This window comes from Petaurus breviceps, unplaced genomic scaffold, assembly GCF_028583685.1.
Source record: "Petaurus breviceps papuanus isolate PSGF00001 unplaced genomic scaffold, PetGlider_PUasm1.0 90603, whole genome shotgun sequence".
Classification (NCBI taxonomy): Eukaryota; Metazoa; Chordata; class Mammalia; order Diprotodontia; family Petauridae; genus Petaurus; species Petaurus breviceps.
The window spans coordinates 306746-325260 of NW_027187284.1; the positions used below are offsets into that span (position 1 = coordinate 306746).

Genomic DNA, 18515 nt, shown 5'->3' on the forward strand with positions numbered 1-18515 from the left:
CCCTGGAGTCAGGAGGACCTGAGTTTAAATCTGACCTCAGACACTTAACACAAAAACTAGCTGTGTGACCTTAGGCAAGTCACTTAACACCAATTGCCCCTCCAAAAAATAAAAGCAAAAAAAAATTTAAAAAAGAGAACAGTACAATAGAAGAAGTTGGATGTGACAGGTGGGGAGGAATATAGAAAGCATATTTCACCAATAATTAATTATTTTACTTCATCTTTCCCAGGAAATCTCTCTTCCCGAGTTTCTTATTTCTCTTGTTGTCAGTATATTCTTTCAATAATCAAAGCTTATAACCTTGAAATTAAAATTGCCAGCACTATTATTCACATCCCCCAAATACAATGATTTCCCACATTTTACTGGCTGCTGTCTTCTTTCTGTTCATGTTTGCTGACTGAATGAAAAATTCATTGCTGTTGCTCTAGTCGTCTGATGATTTTGGATAGAATAGGAGGCAATTTTGGAATACTTAAAAATTGCTATCTCTGCTGATTCCAATTATGCTTATTTCTTTACATTTATAATTATAATGCCAAGAACCTTTGAGAAGAGGATATACAATCTATTTACTTTATAATCATGTCTGTGCATTTTGATTGACAACAGCTATGTTTAATTTACTGGAATTTTATCGTATTTATGCCCAACACCTTCTTTTGGTAATGTCTCAGAATGTTATTTAGAAAATGTTACTTAAATTTTTTTTTTGTGATTTAACTTCTCTCTCTATTCATAAAAATATAAAATCATTGATTATTTATACTACCATAATGATTTTTATCAAACTACTGTTCTTAAGGATTAAACAATAATAAACATTTATTATATTTTGCCATCTCCACTGGGAATGTTAGATAAAAAACGACTACCACCATACTAAGTACTGAGATGAAGGAAGTCAGCTTGACTTTAGTTGCACAGACAGGCACCTTCCTTTCATAATATAGAAACAGAATTTTAAAACTGACAGGACCACAGTGATCACTTAGTTTAATACTCTCTTTTTGGAAAAGAGGAAACAGAGTCACAGAGTTAAAGTATTTTACACAAGGCCATAAAGCTCATTAGTGGTAGGAATGGGCCTGAGGAGCAGCTAGGTGGTGGAGTGAATAGAGCACTGACCCTGGAGTCAGAAGGACTTGAGTTCAAATATGGCCTCATTTAACACTTACTAGCTGTGTGACCTTGGGCAAGTCACTTAACCCCAATTGCCCTGCCTTCCCCCTTAAAAAAAAAAAGGGAACAGAATCAAGTTAAGATTACCAATACAGTTTGCTTTCTACTAGATCACACTGTACATTGTAGATCTCCAATTTGTATGTTATTAAAAACTAGAATAACTCTGGCACTTATTTCTGCTCCCCACTCCCACACCCAAGCAATAGCATCAATTCTATAACACTTCTGGTGTACTGAATAGACTTAGACCTGGAGTTGGGACATATGCCATAAATTCATTAGCCTTTGACTTTCCTGGTTTAGAAACTTCTTCAATGTCTACTTTAGGATCTACTGCTAACTTTAAAGGATAGCATCTCAAATAATTGTTCGAGGAATTCTGGACAGGATTTTTTTTATTTTGAGTATCCTCAAAGTAGCTCAGTGTCTTTTTCTTTCCCACATGACTTAATGTTATTGCATTGTGGAAGGGAAAGCATAGTTCTTAAGTGTACTACTGATGCCTAGCTGAGAAGAAAATGTATTTTTCTTGAGGAAAGGAATTTCTCAACATGAATAGTGAAATTGCTCCTATTTCCATTCTAAGAACAGACCTAATATGAAGCTCTAGTCATAATATCTAGGACAATAAATTGAGCATTTCTGACATAATTAGTTTGAGATCATTAGTAAGGGAGTCAGTGATGAGATCCTCTCCAGGATTTCTACCAACGAGGTGAAGTGAAAAGAACATCAGACCTAGGGTCAGAAGACCTTGGTGGCTTTATTCTTCTTGTCCTCTGTTGCATTTGACACTTTTCACAATCCATTCCTAGAGGATCCTGGTAGATCCTCTTTTCCCTGTATTTTCATAACTGCCGTCTCCCGACTGTAACATATTCTGCAACCATAATGTAATAGGAATAATATCTATAACATGAAGTCTAGTATAGTTTTTCCTTAAGAAGTATTGGAATCATATGGAAGAAAATTGTTCAGTGATTTTCAAATCACAGATTTGAATGAAACTAATAGCCTAAATACAAAAGTCAATGCACAAGGAGTCAGAAACTTTTCTCTCAGCCTGTTGCCAGTTTGTAATGACAGTAAATGTTGATCTGAATCAATGAGATATGCTTATTGAGTATCCTTTCCATGATGTGGCTAAATAAATCTCCTTGTATTAAGTTCTGGACAGTCTAAAATTGTCTTCTTTCATTCCAGTCCTGAACCTGAACACCCAGATTGGTTTGAGTCAGTCTTGGCCTGCAACTTTTGGTTTAATCCTTAGTCTTCTTTCATATGGTAAAGAGTTTGCAAGTCTTCCTTAGAGAACTTTTTTCATATCTTCCAACCACTTAGTCACCTACAAGTATCTTTGATGTTATCTTCTTTTGACATAAAAAATTCATATATATATACATATATATGTATACACACATATATATTCCTTAGGGATTAAAGAATGTCAATAATATGCATATATCCCTAGGAGAGGTAATATAGTCAACCTTTTCAACTATTAACACTTTAGTGTACATTTGTTGGAGGAGTAGTAGAGGAGAAGGATGAAAGGAAGGGAAGGGATGGAAAAGAAGGAAAGGGAATGGGAGGGGACTTACTTGATGACAAAAGAGATCTCTTCCATCTCTAGTTCTAAATCTAAATCTATGATTTTATGCTGGCACAAAGTAGGTGATGGCTGAGTGACTGATAATGACATTCAGGAAGAGGAATGTATTAAAATGAATGTGTCACAAGAATGTATTAAAAAATAGAAAAAAATCACAAATTATATTTTACCAGAAAAGGCAACCAAGAGAACTGTGTGCCTACTTTTTCATCTTTATAAATTTTTTATTAAAATGATCTACACATGTGTTGAGGGCCTTAATGAATATATAAGAAGGGAATAGAAAGGCCGTCACAGATGATTTTTTATAGGAGAATATATCTTCATGACCATACAATTGACTGAAATTTACAGATAATACCACTTTGCTATGTTTGTTTGTTGATTAAATTTTTTTTAAAGTATTTGACTCAATAGAACAAAATAATAAAATGTGGCCTCAAAGTTCTTTTGCCCTTAAGGAGTTTCTCACATACATGTCAAAAACATAGAATATCTGTTGATTAATTGCAGCCACAGCTCAACAACCTTCTGATTATCCAATCAATCAACAGGTATTAAGTGCTTAAGCAAGGCATACGCTGGGGAGACATATACTTGACAAAGGTATTCACCACTGTCATCAGTGTCATTCAAAAAGTTCAAATGGAAGAGGGATTGTCTGCAGATGGCAAGGTTTTCCAAATAGTCATGTTTTCTGATGCCACTGGGCTGATTGTATCAAGCTCCAGAATGTTACAAGGCCTGTTCAGTCACTCAAAAGAGATTAGCCTAACAATGCAAAACCAAAAAACCCTACAGGTTAAAAACAAATTCTTTTTGCCCAGACTATGACATGCTGTTGGAAACCTATTGAGTTAATTTATCAACATGTTTACATATCTTGGACAAGCACTGCAGATAAACCATTAGCTAAGTTTATTATTTTTTGTTTTAAACACTTTGCTCTTCCAAGTTTCTCTATTTCTGAGAAGACAGAACCATTCTATAACTGTCTCAGGGTCAAAATCTTGATATTATCCTGGACCCTCCTCTCTCTTTTGCCCCACATAGTCAATCAGTTGAAAAAAAAAATCCGTTCCTACCTTCACAACATCTTTCTCTCTACTCAAACAGCTGCCATTTTAGTTTAAGTCCTCATCATCTCTTATCTAGATTATTGACACAGCCTAATTAATCTCCCTGTCTCAAGTCTCTCTCCATTCTAGTTCATGCTATACATTGCTGTCCAAGAAATTTTCCTTATGCAAAAACCAGAAAAAGCAACTGTCCTACTCAACTGATGTCAGTGGTTTCCTATTACCTCTTATAAACTTCCTTGTTTAGTTTTTAAAGCTCTATGTAGCCTGACCCCAACCTATCTTTCCAGGCTCATTCTATATTGTTCCCCTTCCTGCACTGCTGTCTTTGTGCCTTTTTAGTGGTCATTCTCTATGCCTGGAATGCTTTCCCCTCTTATCTATACCTCATCAAGTCCCTATCTTCCTTAAAGATGTAGTTTTGGCATCATCTTCTGCATGAAGTTGTTTTGAATTCCCCCAAATTTTAGTGCCCTCAACTTAGGTTGAACTAAATGTATATAAATGCATATTTATGTATAAATATAACATTTTATATTTATCTTGTATATATTTTTATGTGTAGTTGTTATCTCTACCATTAGAATGTAAACTTATTGTGGGTAGGGACTGTTTGATTCTTTGCACTTGTATCCTTAGGATCTTGCCTGGAACTGGCCCTTAATAAATACTTGGAGTCTGACTAATAGATCGGAACTGAATAAAGGAATGCACTGTGTCATATTAAAGAAATTGTTCTGTGTGTTTCATAATCCCAAGCTGCTGCCTGACATGAAAAACACATCTTTTTTTCAAAATAAGTTTCTCTCAATGATGTTGTATGGTTGAAAATCATGAAGATTAACAATTTCTGAAGAAAAAAAATAGTGGGTAAAATGAAGATCAATAGAGAGATGCCTGGTGAGTATTAGTAGTCTGTACTATATTTTATATGATTACATATACACACTAAATAGCCAAAAGGACATTGGCTAGGAAATGTATAACTCAGAAAAGGAGGTGGTTTAGTATATAATGAAAGAGAAGTTGTAGATTGTGAGAACTCTACTGCTACCTACAAAATATCAAAAAGTTGATTAAGAAAATTGAAGATTTATGAGAGTATAAGGATTAGAATAACAGCAGTTGAGAAAGTATAGATGGGTTTCAATATGTACCACTAGAGGCAGTTGCCAGATCAATGAGACAGTGGATATAATAAAGGCTGGAAGTGTCAAATTAACTAAAGGCCCCACAAATAAAAAGCTCTGGAGGCACATGACTTGACTCTGTTTTCACTGAGGATGTTTGATCATTTTTCTCAATATAACAACTTTATTCAAAGATTAATTAATTCAACCCATGAGACTACTGATAAAGTTTCAGGATGAATTTTTGTATTCTGTCATGATGACTACATTCTTTTTCACTCAGTAATGAAGGAAACATAGCAAAGAATTTTTAAAAATGAAAAATAACTTTTGCATTTCTGAAGCAATACTGTCACTTATTAATCTATCATTATAAATGCCTACATATATTTAAGGTCTACTAGGCTTTTTTATTTAAAGTTTTGAGTTCCAAATTCTAGCCCTCCTCACTCACTGAGATGGTAAGCAATCAGATATGTGTGCAATTATGTAAAACATTTCCATATAAGTCATTTTGTACAAGAAGCCTCTAATAAAGGAAAAGAAAAAGAAAGTGAAAATAGCCTGGGTCAATCTGTATTCAATCCATATCAGTTCTTTCTCTATAAGTGGATAATATGCTTCATCATTAGTCCTTTGGAATTATCTTGGATCATTGTATTGCTAAGAATAGCTAAGTCTTGGGGCAGCTAGGTGGCACAGTGAATAGAGCACCAGCCCTGGAGTCAGGAGGACCTGAGCTCAAATCCGACCTCAGACATTTAACACCTAAAACTAGCCATGTGACCTTGGGCAAGTCACTTAACCTTCCCCTTTCCAAAAAGCAAAAAAAAAAAAAAATAGCTAACTCATTCACAGTTTTTCATTGAACAATATTGCTGTTTCTGTGTATAGTCTGTTCTGTTGGTTCTTTTCACTTTACTATGTGTCAATTCGTGTCTTTCCAGATTTTTCTGAAATCACTCTGCTTATAATTTCTTATAGTATAATAATATTCTACTACAATCATATGTCACAGTTTATTGAGTCATTCCCCATCTGATGGGTATTCTAATTTCTAATTCTTGGCCACCACAAAAAGAACCGCTATAAATATTTTTGTACAAACAGGTCCTTTTCCCCTTTATTTGGATGTCTCTGGGATGTCGAGCTAGTAGTGATATTGCTGGCCCAAAAGGTATTCCCAGTTTTATAGCTCTTTGGGCATAGTTACATTGCTCTCTGGAATGGTTGGATCAGTTCACAACTCCACCAACAATACATTAGTGAACTATTTTCCCACATCCCTTCCAGTATCCAACATTTTCCTTTTTTGTCATATTAACTACTCTGATAGGTATGAGGTGATACCTCAGAGTTGTTTTAATTTGCATTTCCCTGATCAATAGTGATTTCAAGCATTTTTTCATATGACTATAGATAGCTTTGATTTCTTTGTCTAAAAACTGTCTTTTTATATCTTTTGACCTAAAAATTTATATTTTTAGGAATTAGCTAAGGTCAACCAAAATTCACAAGTCATTTGGGTTTTATAACAGTTCCTTGACTACTTCTCAACTTCATACCATTTATTCTTATACTGGTAGAACATTTGAAATCCTAAAATATATGAGTCAAATTCAATACAAAATGATGAAAAATCTAAGATAAAAGGAAGTAAACAAAATATATGTCCTGGCCATATTGCTATTGATATTGGCAAAACCGTCATATTCTTTTTCTTTTTTTGCTTTTTGGAGGGCAATTGGGGTTAAGTGATTTGCCCAAGGTCACACAACTAGTTTTTGTGTTAAGTGTCTGAAGTTGGATTTGAACTCAGGTCCTCCTGACTCCAGGGCCGGTGCTCTATTCACTACACCACATAGCTGCCCCTAGACAGTCATATTTCTAAATCTAAACTCATCTTCCCCCTTCTGCCTTACAATAAGCAAACTGTATGAATGATTGTATATGAAAAGATGAGTTGGTTGATGTATAAAAATATCATAGACCCTGCCTCTGTACTTATTTTGTACTTGCTCTGTACTAACTTTATGTCATGTCACGGATATCTGGCTGATATCTAGCACCTAAGAGACATCTCGACATGGGGGGAGTAGGAATAAAAAGGTAGGCAAAATTAGGCAATACACAATGGTGTATGTTCATTAACATGGGAGAAGTTTCATTAACCCTTAGGCTGGGTAATAGTTACCACAGTCCCAAAACCTAACCCTAGTGGTTCTGGGGAAGGTAGAGGAAGCAGCTCCTTACAACAGGCAAGCTGGTGGCTGCTGCAGTTCTCATCTTTCAGGCCATATTCTTCTCATACGTTCTTCTCCCCCTCCCATCTCTAAGTTCTACTACCTTCTCTTCTACCCCTTTGTTGTTGCTCTTCTAGTTCTCCCTCTCGCCCTTTCTTTCCTCCTTCTCTTCTCTTTTTATTTCATTTCATTGGCTGTTCTCTTATTTTCTTTCTGGCCTCTTCCCTATACCAACTGATGTAAAATGTGGCCACTTGAGAAATGACGTTTGGCATTTCCAGGCATTTATTGTACATCGCGTAGACCCAGGTTTTAGATGTTAAGCCATCCAATCTGTCAATCTACTTAGGGAACATTCTAAATGTCTTTAAAATGTAATTCTGAAGCATTTAAAAGGGGGCCATCTGCAATAAGAATGATCATTAGATGATGGTTTTCAGTATTGGGTCACAGATGGAGAAAGTAATAGTATTTGAGAGGCATTTTTCATGTTAATGTTATGGATTATGTATTAAAGAAATGTGCTAGTAATGTCACCAAAACGGAAAGGGTCATTGGAGAAAAATACTTATGCTATTAAAAGCAATGATATAATAAACAAATGTCTCCAAGCCATCTGCTTTTTAAGCTTTCCATATTTAGACAGACAGGACCATTATATTGTCCATTTACCTATCAGAAAAGGATGCCAACAAAAGGGCCAGAGCTTAATATGATGGAAACCATTTCTGGGAGATTAGTTTTATTATAAAATTAGCTAACTTAAAACAACTATACTTTTCTTATGTCAGTTTGCTATTTCTGGCAAGCCCAGCCTGTTAACTAAAAACTCCCTGATTTTGTATGGTAATAGTACTTAATCTGCTGAAGCAGCAATGAATGACTTCTACTGGCTAGGACCACTAATTCCATGGAAGTGACTTTTTAGGATTTCTATTACAGGAGGTCTAGGATCTTGAGATATATTTTGCTAAAAAGGAGAAGTTGCACAGAATAAAGACCTGGATATGTGGCAATCTGTCCCATTTGCAAGAGTACATACATCAATGAGATCATCATTCCATTTAAGTATTGAAGGAGGTTATATACATATTAAAATAGACATAAATATAGATAGCTTTAGGTAGATATATTTATATACATGTACACGCAGTGCCTAGTGTACAGTTAGTACTTAATAAATGCCTGATTAGTGATTGCTTAAAGAGGCTTATTTTTTCCATATAGGTCATTATCATAATGAATATCTTAGTGAAGTAATTTGTGGTTTGTAATATTTAATTGATTCAGAAGAGAATAGGAATGGAGTCATAAGCTAATGTCATAGCTCCAGAACTCCTAGTCCAACCCTTTCATTTTACAGAGTAATGGCAGAACTAGGATTTGAACTTAGGTCCTCCGTCCTCAAGTTTAGCATACTTTTCTAGTATTCTACATTGACTTACCAAGTTGGTAGGGCACTTTTAAATACTGACTTTCTCAAATCCTTTGTTGTAATGCAATGGCTTTAAGCTATCAGTATAAAGCATATTAAAATTTTATATTTGGATTCAGCCACTTGGAACTCGTAATGGGATAGCAAGAAGAATAATGCCTATGTTTCAGGGGCATCATGAGCAGCAGCTGGCATGTCAGAAGACTAGTTGTGTCAAAATAAATAAATGATCAAAAATAATCTTATTAAAAAAACAAAATCATGAAGGGATTTTGAAAAATAAATTCAAGTAAAACAAGTGAAATGAAAATGGGGAAGATATTAAAATTCAGAAACTGATTGATTATGCATTAGCCATATCAAAGCCTCTTGTTGATAATGAGGCACTGAACAGGGATTACCACCTGTCCTGTTCAACTTGCAGCTGGAATCTGCCAAGAACAGCTGTACCAAAGAATTTAATATAAAATTAGCCTTTGGAAGCATGAACTTAAAATTTCCACCTGCTTGTCAGTTCTATATCTTATGTATCTATACTGCAAGTCAAAAAGCTATGTACATTATGAAGCTTATCTGTACCTTAGGGAAAACAAAGCTTTGAACAACAAAATTCCCTGTGGTCTGCTGCAGTTGACTTCCAGGTCTGATTAAAATCTTTGTGAAATGAGGTTGTTTTAAAAAATTATCTGTGTATTTTTTAAAAAATTTTTCCTTTATGTTCTCTAATTTCAAAATTATGAACTAGAAACACATCAACAAGTATGAATATTTTCATATACAAAGAAGGCATGAAAGAGGATTCTATGTGAAACAGTAAATCTCTTACATACAGCTTGTATATGTATCTGCGTAAATACATATATTGTGGTTGTACCAACAATTAACTGCTTGACTGTATTCCCTTTTATACTTCCTTTTGCTCTATTATGTAGGGTTTGTGAAAGTTTCATTAGCACCCTTTTCCTTCACATCACTATCACCTCACTTTTCCTTTAAATCTCCCCTTAAGATAAAAGCCATCCCTTGTAACCAATAAAAATAGTCAAGCAAAATAGATGTGTCATATTAGTTGTGTCTGAAAATGTTTGGCTAATTCTTGACCTGTGAGATTCCATCACCTCTCCACATAGAGGAGAGAGGTATGCTTTATCATCAGTCTCCCCGAGTCATGACAGATCATTATATTGATCAGTCAGTAAGTCTTTCAAAATTATTTTCCTTTTTAATGTTGTGGTAATTGTAAAATAATTCTCCTGGTTCTGCTCACTTCACTTTGGATCATTTCACATAAGTCTTCCCCGTTACATGGAATCTGGCCTTTTGTCATTTCATTTAGCACAATAATATTATTTCACATTCATATACCATAATTTGTTAGGCAGTTCCCCATTTAATAGTCACTCATTTTGTTTCTTTTTTTCTTTTTTGCTACAATGAAAAGTCATGGTACAAGGTTTTTTCCAAAAAAAATTATATATGAATCCTTTTCTATTTTCTTTTATTTCTTTAGGAGAATATCTAGCAGTAGCATCATTAGGTCATAGAAAAAGTACGTATGGTTTAGTGATTCATTGAGTACATCTGCAATTTGCTTGACACAATGGTTTCATCAAGTCACAGCTCTACTTAATAATTATGCATTGATATACCCATCCTCCCATAGCTCCTGCAACAATTGTCATTTTTCTTTTTTATAATCTTTGCTAATCTAATGACTGTGTGATGGAAATGAAGAATTGTTTTAATTTTGAATTTCTCTTGTTTGTGCTTTGGAATATATACAGATATATATGTATGTACTTATGTATGTGTGAGTATATATAATGTATACATCTATACATCTAATATGTATATATATGTATATATATTGGATATACTAGGATTTGTTCCTTTGAAAACTACCTACTTATAGCCTTTGACCATTTATCTACTGGATAATAGTCTCTATTATTATGAATTTGTGTCATTTCCCTACATATCTTAGACAGAGATCTTTCTCAGAGTAAGAGATTTGTTGTAAGATTTTTTCTGTTTTAAAATTTTCCCTTCTAGTTCTGTGCTAATTTTGCTTGCACAAAAACTTTTTAATTTTTTGTCATCAAAAGTGTCCTGTAGCCTATGATCCTTTCTATCCTTGTTTAGCCAAGAACACCTCCTTGACATAGTTGTTTTGATGATTATTGCCTCATTTCCTCTCCCACTTAATAGTATATTATTTTTCCGATTACATGCAAAGATAGTTTCCAACATTCACTTTTACAAGATTTTGAGTTCCAAATTATTTTTCTCCCTCCCTTCTCTTCCCCCTCCCCAAGGAGGCATGCAATCTGATATAGGCTATACATGCACAATCATATTAAACACCTTTCCACACTGATGACTATTGCTTTGTAATATAGTTTGAGATCTTACATTTCTATGAACTCCCTACTTCCCTCTTTTAAATGATTTTCCTTGAAAAAGCTGACCTTTCATTCTTTTAAGATTAATTTTAAAATAATTTTTCTAGTTTTATAAAATAATACTTTGAAAATTATATTGGTATAGTACTGAATCTATAATTAATATAGGTTGTATTATCATTTTATTATATTAGCAATGCTCAGTCATAATCAATGAATTCTTCAATTATTTAAATCTTCCTTATTTCAGTAAAGTGTTTTGAAGTTGTATATACCTGGGTTTATCTTGGTAAGCAGACTATTAGTCTTTATATATCTGATAGTCATTTTAAATTAAATTTCTTTTTCTGATTCTTTTTGCTGCTTTTTGAGTGACACACAGACATGCTGATAACTGTGGGTTTGCTACATATTTTGCACCTTTAATGAAGTTATTATTTTTCTGTTAGTTTTAGTTAAATAATTGGGTTCTTTCAGTAAACCATTATATTTTCTGCAAAAAAAAAAGTTTCTTCTTGCCTCTGCTTATTCCCCCAATTTGTTTTCTTATCTTATTGTGAGAGGTAGCATTTCTACAATGATATCAAATAAAAGTAGTGACAATGGATATCCTTGCTTTACCCTTGATTTTAATTTTACTGGAAAGACTTCTAAGACTTCTAGTGACCCTACATTAGAGATAATGCTAGCTCTTGGTTTTAAATATATATTTTTCTATGTCAAGTAAAGGTCAATTTATTGCTATGCTTGTCTATTTTCTTCTTCTTAAAGGATATTACATTTTGTCAGACTTCTGTATCTAATTAATCATATGATTTTTGCAATAATATGGTCTATTATGCATATAATTTTCCTAATATTATACCAACTGTATATTCCTATAATAAAATACTTTACAAGATTTCAAGAACTATATAAATGCAATTTATATTATTGTAATGTTTTACATAAATTTTATATACATATTTAATTTAATATTTCTGTATACTCACTAGAGATATTGGTTTATAGCTTTATTTCTCTTCCTTAATTCTCCCTAGTTTAATTATCAAGACCACATTTGTCATACAAAAGGAATTTGGTAGGATGGCATCATTTAAAATTGAAGTTAATTGTTCTTTGATTTTCTGATAGAATTAAATTGTAAATCCATTTGTGCTTATTTTTCCTCCTTTAGGAGATCCTTCATGATATGATTAATCTCTTTTTCTGATTCATTCTTTTTAAAAATTTTGTTCTCATAATCTGGTTACTCTACATTTTTCTAAACATTAAATTCATTTCAATTTTTATTTTTTGTTGGCTTATTGAAAAGCAATTTCCAATAATTTCCTTTATTTCCTCTTCATTAGTTGTTATCCTTTTGTCTTTTTTATATTAACAATGCATTTTCATCTCTTTTTTTGACTTAGATAAAATGATTTGTCTATTTTACTAATTTTTTAATAGCTAGTTTTACTTATCTTTTTTTTGGATTTCAGTTTTTTACTTCTTAGATTTTTAAGTTTTCTATTTTTGTGATTTAAAAAAAAATAACAAATTTAAGCCACCTAAAATCTTTCCAGAAATAGGTACAATATAGCATTGTAAGTAAAAACAACAACAACAAAAAACCCCCCCAAAACTAATGTCTCTTTAACATCTCTCAATGTATCATAGTATTTTATTAAAGTCTGCCAGAAAATCACAGGAAATATACCAATTTGGAAACTTTTATGAACTATATTTTTCTCAAAATAAAATGTATGCACTACAGATCAAAACCAAAAGCAATGAAAAATGCTTTTCTACTCTGGCTAAAGGGAGAGAGGGAAAAACAGAAGGAAGGGAAAGGTGAGAGGAAAGGGAATAAGGAAGAAGAAAAGAAATGAAGAAAAGGAAAGAGGGAGTGAGGGAAAGGGAGAAAAAGGGAACCTGAAAAAAGGAGGGAGAAGAATGTGAATATTCCTTTCCTTACTCCTCCCTAGTCTGGAGCATGCTAAACTAGACACTCTAGTTAAGTGTGTGTTTAATTTGTTTAGGGTGGGCAGGACAGTTTAAAACCCATCTTTTTCCTGGTACAAAAGTCTAAGCACATCTAGAATGACAAAGAGTTGCATAGCCTGACATTCCACTGAGAAAGCTCTTCCTTCAGTTCTTACAAGATAAAGCTAGTCAGCTGCAGAGTGGGAGCTGAGAGTGAATTTAGTGTAGTTAAGAGGAGAAATGTGGGTATGTTGCCAATTGATTCATCAGATAACCAGGTGCAATCCTATTAAGATAAGTTACACCAATGGGTTGGATGCTATATAGAGCTGTACACAGCTGGCTGTCAAAATGTTAAAGAGTAAAGAATCTGAATAATAGAGTCAATTCTCTGCCCACAGATACTAAGATAAACTAGAAATCAGATTTTATGTATACTAAATTCATTTTATCTGAAGTAAGTATATGGTTTTAGCAGGTTAGGTTTACATTCAAGTGTTAACTTTGGAAGTAAAAGTGAATTATTGATAGATACAATCTTTGGAAGAGATGCTACTGGGAGAAAATAATATAAAATAAGCATCAGTGCTCATCTAGTTCATTCATGTGATGTAATGTAGCAAAATAAATAATAGTGTAATTAAATAGTTATCTTGGTATAAAGGAAATCCATAGGAGGCAGCTAGTGTAGCACACAGTGACCCCATCTTTAGAAAGGAAGAGCTGCGTTCAAATTCTGCTTCAGACACAAACTGGCTGACTGGTTTGGTCATTTAACCCCTCAATGATCCAGAAAGCTCCCAAAGCCTATAAATTGCAGAATAGCTACTAGTCTTGCACTGGTAGAGTGGTAGAGTTTCTTCACCAGAAGTTGCCTACACACAAAACCAAACCAGACTAATCAGACAAAAATGGAAATTTGAAAGAAGGGTCCTTAACAAAATCTCATTTTTATTCACTTATAATCAATGTTTTATTTATTATTTTTAATTCTATTTCGAATTTATGTAATGAAAGAAGCAGTTCTATAACATAGTACAATAAAAAGATGATTGTAGATGAAGCTGCAACTTACTATGCACAACTTGCTATTCTTTTCAAATATACAAAACTGTCATGTAAATTTCTTTTTTTTCCCATTCCCTGCTCCCTCCACCCTAAGATAGTTACCATTAGATACAAATAGGTATATATATACACACACATATGTAAAATTATTCTATACATCTATTTATCACTTCTTTCTCTTGAAGGAAACATTATTTTAAAGAAAATGAAATTATCCCTCAGAGGACTTGGCTTCAAATGAGAATTCTGACACTTATTTGTCATATGACTTTAGGTAAGCAACACAACCTCGCACACTTTGTCTTCCCAGTTCATCACCTCCCTCAAATCCTAAGATCTGCACCTTCATTTCATTTCAGCTATACAAGAAGGTCAAATCCACAATCATCTCTTATAATCCATCACTTCCTGGATGCAGAAGTCTAAATTATTGTCTCTGACCACAGTCTCTTATCCTTCCTTTTCTGCTTCTGCCTCCCTCTTTCTAAAATGTTCCTTTGTCCTCATCCCCAGCTTTAGTCATTCAACTCCTCCCCTTCCTCTGTCCTGTCCTCCCTGTCTTCCCATCATAATATTGGCTCAGTAGATTACCCTGACAGTGCCTTCTACCCTTGAATTCCTTACCCATTTCTTCTGTCACAGCTTATTTTTGCCAAGCCACAAACCTGGGTTATCCCTATCAGCTACCTGACTTTTTTTATTCTTACTCACAGTACTTAATACTGGTGGAGAAAGACACATAATTGTGCTGACAGATTCACTTAAAATTCAGTTAGCTAATCCCAATTGGACCTTTACTGCTGCTCAAGAAAATTTTTATTCTCTTCTGTTTGACTAGTTAGATTTCATTTAGTCTAAGCTGTTGTCAAATTGAAATACTTTGTGTTTCTTGTAAACACATTCCCATCTCCAGTCTTTGGGCCTGTGAACAAGACTGTCTCCCAAGACTGGAATGCCCTCCCTGATTATCCCTCTTCCTCTAATCTTTTCAGGCTCAAGTTGCCACCCTTATCGGAGGATTTCCTGAATTCCTATCCAATAGTCTCTCCTTTCTATATATTACTTCAAAATAAGCACTGATAATAGAATTCCTGTGTCTCAAATTATGATCAGATTTGTAACTCTCATATAGACACGGTGCTCATCAAAATATTTGCTTCAGTCTACAGATGCACCAATAATGGAGTGCCTATTTCTCCATGTCTCCATCAATATTGGATTTTATTGTGGTTTTTTTTTTTGAGGGGGGTAATTTTACTATTTGTTTGAGTAAAAAGGTGATATTTTAAGATTTTCTTGATTAACATTTCTCCGATTATTAGGTAATGTGAGCATTTTTCATGTATTTAACAGTTGTACTTTAAATTATTCCTGTCATTTGACCATTAGTTCATTGGTATGTTTATTACTAAACATATATGAAATACATGCACGCACACATATGTACCAGGTTTTGCTTTAGGAAGTACAAATAACAGACTTAAACATTTATTACAAATATTTTTCTCAGCATTTCTCCTAATTTGAGATATTGCTTTTTGTTGTGCAAAACCCTTTTGTTTTTGCATAATCACACACAATTTTTTTTTCTCCAGTGATTTCTTATATTTGTTTAATGAGTAAAAGTACCCCTTCTCTCCATAGGAAAATGGACTGAGTCTGTATTTTGTTCATATAGGGAACTCCCAGATAAGGAAATTCTCTCTACCAGTTCAGGTTGGCACATACGCTGAAACTTTTTTTTTGCTTTTTTTTTTTTTTGGAGGGCGATTGGGGTTGACTTGCCCAAAGTCACATGGCTAGTAAGTGTGTCAAGTGTCTGATCCGGATTTGAACTCGGGTCCTCCTGACTCCAGGGCCGGTGCTCTATTAACTGTGCCACCTAGGTACCCCCAAAACTTATTTTTTTGGAGTGATTCCTAGAGTACTGAAAAATTAAGTGACTTGCCCAGGGTCACACAGCCAGAATGTGTCAAATATGGGCCATGAACCCAGCTTTCCTACCTTGATGGTTAGTTCTTTATCTGTTGTGTCACATTGCCTCTCCTTTTACTTTTTTCCCTTTCCACAAGTGAGCTAAAAATATTATTCCTTTTCTTGTTTTTTGGGGGGCAGGGCGAGAACACTGTTTTTTTCTAACATTTAAGATTGCTGATTTAGTTAAAGCTGGTTATGGAATATGATGTGAGGCATAACTACAAACTTATTTTTGGCATAGTTTTTTAGTAGTTTTTTTTATTGAATTGAATGCCATTCTCCAGTATTAATTATGTAGATTTATAATTATTGGCCTCTGTGACTAGTTTTCTTAAAAAGTTTATTCCATTCACTACCTTCTCTATTCTCCCCAAAACACATTTTGAAATCTAGTAGAGGCAGCTTGCCAATTTTCTTTTTCATAGTTTGTAATATTCTTTCTCATTTTTGTACTAATTTTGTCATAACTTTAATTCTATGAAATAACCAGCTAGTATTTTCATTGGTATGGCATTAAATTAGCAAGATAATTTGGGAAGTATTAGTATTTTTATTATGTTTCAAAGTTATTTTAAGGTATCTTTTTATTGGTCTCTTGTATGTCTTGATAAATTAGTGCCTAAATGTCTGATATATATTATATGATGCATATTATATTTGATATGTTTTACATTATTATGGCATGGGGTATTATTTTAGCAGTTTTCCTTGATTGTAGTGTTGGCATATACACACAGACACTCATATATGCCCACACAAACATACACATTTGGTTTGAACCTGTGAGTTCATTGGTAGGACTCCAAATAAGTAAGCTCCCTCAACTCTTCTGTAACTTATGGAGTCACATGGGGCACTGAGAAGTTAAATAATTTTCCCAGAGTCACAAAACCAGTAAGTTTCAGAAATGAACCCACATTTAACTGCCCTATAGCCACTTTGGTTTAGGAAAACCTCTCTCAGCCACACTAATGTAATAGGTTCTTAATTACTTTTCCTGTATCCAGTCTCTTCCCTCTATAATCCATCCCCTCCACAATTGCTAAGTGGATATTTGTAAAGCACATTTGACCATGTCTTTCCATTCTCAAGAAGTTTTGCTAACTTCTGATTACCTTCAAGATGAAAGAAAAAAACTCCCCTGTTGGGCATTTAAAGCCCTTAGTCATATGATTCCAACCTATTTTTCCATGCTGGTTACAAATTATTCCCTTTTACAAATTCTAAACTGGACCTAAACCCATCTACTTGCTATTCTCCATACATTATATTCCACTTCTGGCATCTGTATAACTAAAGATATAACCATTGTTTCAAATGTCTATGTCTTAAAGACTTATCGATGTTAGTGTTGCCATTTGGGAGAGACAGTTGAGAAATGTCTTTGTGTGAAGCATCTTTCCCTACTGAATCCAGGAGAAGGTGTTTATCTATAGTCTGTGAGGATCTAGGAAGAATTTGTACTATGTCTGTCTTTCCCTATGGAGCCAGGCAGAGAGTGCATGTTTTTTTCTCTTTTATCTATGTGGATAAATTGTGCAGAGAGATTATTAAAAGTGTTAGTTTAAAGAAAGATGGAGAGAGGTTGCCTGTCATTGGAAGAGAAAAGCTGAAGAAGACAGGGAAGAAAGAGATGAAGAGATCCTTTTTGAAGGGGCTGTCTTCATCTTTATCTTGTGAAGAGAATTTAAGAGATGAGACTTTATTTAATATCTTAAGAGAGACTGAATAGAGTAATACTGAGTTTTCAGACAAATGAAGAGGAATCAATTATAATATTTTGGTGGTTGTATTAGTCGTGGGCAAAATATTGCACGTATATCTTTATGTTATTCTCATTTATTAATAAATTAGATTTAGTTGTATTAATATGCATACAAAATACAAATAAAGAAAGTAATTACTAATGGGAAATATATTGGTGGGGGCTGTTCATGGGAATGTAAATTTGAAGATCTTCCCTGCCCCTAGGCTAAAGTGCACCTGGAGCAAGTGGGAGGCTTGTTTTTCAGTAGATACTTTTTGATTAGCCAGTGGGTCAATAAGGTTGTTACATTCTCTGAGCCAGGAGAAGGCTATATAAGCCCTGATGTGTAGCTTTGTTTTGGGGGCTCACTTTGAGAAGTGTTCTGTGATTTGATCAGATGAGACTCTGGGAAGCGGTTGTTGAGAGTCCCCCCCACTTTGAAAAACCCAGATGTTGATTTGGTATGGATGTAATGGTTGGACAGTTTGGAAACTGTCTACTTGATCTGTTTCTCTGTCTTGATAATTCTGTCTGTATATTCTGAAGTTTGGGGTGCTAACCTTTTTCCCCTGAACTAGGTAAATGATACATATTTGATTGATTAAAGTAAGCTTGTTAACCCATTTTGAGTTGCTCTCCTTTATCAAAGCAGATCTAAGAACCTGTGTT

At 34.0% G+C, this 18515-nt stretch overlaps 1 protein-coding gene across 11 annotated transcripts in view; it reads right to left on the reverse strand.

Moving 5' to 3' along the window:
- The window catches only part of DMD (dystrophin), a 2504498-nt gene that overhangs the window by 170146 nt on the left and 2315837 nt on the right, over nucleotides 1-18515 (reverse strand). The gene's annotated exons all lie outside the window — the stretch shown is intronic.